This window comes from Phaseolus vulgaris, chromosome 1 (genome assembly GCF_051622355.1).
Source record: "Phaseolus vulgaris cultivar YP4 chromosome 1, ASM5162235v1, whole genome shotgun sequence".
In the NCBI taxonomy this organism is placed as follows: domain Eukaryota; kingdom Viridiplantae; phylum Streptophyta; class Magnoliopsida; order Fabales; family Fabaceae; genus Phaseolus; species Phaseolus vulgaris.
In genome coordinates, this window is record NC_143498.1 from 17,062,644 (window position 1) to 17,063,605 (window position 962).

Consider the following 962-nt stretch of genomic DNA (forward strand, 5'->3'; position numbering starts at 1 on the left):
ACCAACAAACCTATAAATCAAATATTAAAAAATAAAATAAAAATTGACGAATTATTTTATTAGAGCTTAAATGTAGAATTTGACTAAAGTCTCGGAATTTCTAAATGCTGACCTATTATTTTCTATCTCAGTTTCTATGTACATATAAAATAACAGATTCTTTATTTTCCAACTTAAAATGCATTTTATTTTCATATTCCCACTTCATATATATCGTTCTATTTTAAAATTCTGGAAATACGAACACAACCTAGTGCTTATACAAACTTGTATAGAATTATTCCAATAATCTTGTTTAATTCAAATAATCTGTCAAATTATAATATATACAATAGTATGCAGTAACAATTTTAAAAATAAAAAATATTTATTTTTACGTACTGAACACAAAATATTAATATTTTTACTAAACTTATATGTTATTAATTAAATTTACACTTTAAATAACAAGCCGTCTTAGCTCAGCTGGTAGAGCGCGTGGCTTTTAACCACGTGGTCGTGGGTTCGATTCCCACAGACGGCAGATTTTGTTTTAATAAAAATGTTGGTTTTGTTTTTCCCTTCCTTCAACCGAACTAGTATAATTGCTATTCAATTTATATTTACTAATTAGTAAATATTTTTATGAACTTTTAACGTTAGAAATAATTAATAACTACTTTTCTTAGTAACAAAAAGTTTAACTTTACTTAACAATGAAATTAAGTAAAATGAGCACAAGTTTAATTTTCATGCACAATATTTATGGTTTTTTTATTAAATAATCACAAAATTTAAGAATTATAACTTATAAAATAGTTGCTATTGTTGTATGAAAGTGAAAGCACTTTTTTTACTAAACAAGTTTGCATGTAACTGCTAGTTTGGTGACCATTAGTTCTTAAGATAAATTTGCAAACTGCCTAATGCAGATATTTCAAAAATATAAATATAAATAATTATTTTTTAAATATGATTTTAAT

General features: G+C 23.8%; 1 non-coding gene across 1 annotated transcript; it reads left to right on the plus strand.

The window, feature by feature from the left end:
• The first annotated feature begins 450 nt into the window (after nt 1-450).
• Nucleotides 451-523, plus strand: TRNAK-UUU (transfer RNA lysine (anticodon UUU)). The gene has a single exon. It is a non-coding gene; the product is annotated as a tRNA-Lys (tRNA).
• Nucleotides 524-962: the final 439 nt, after the last annotated feature.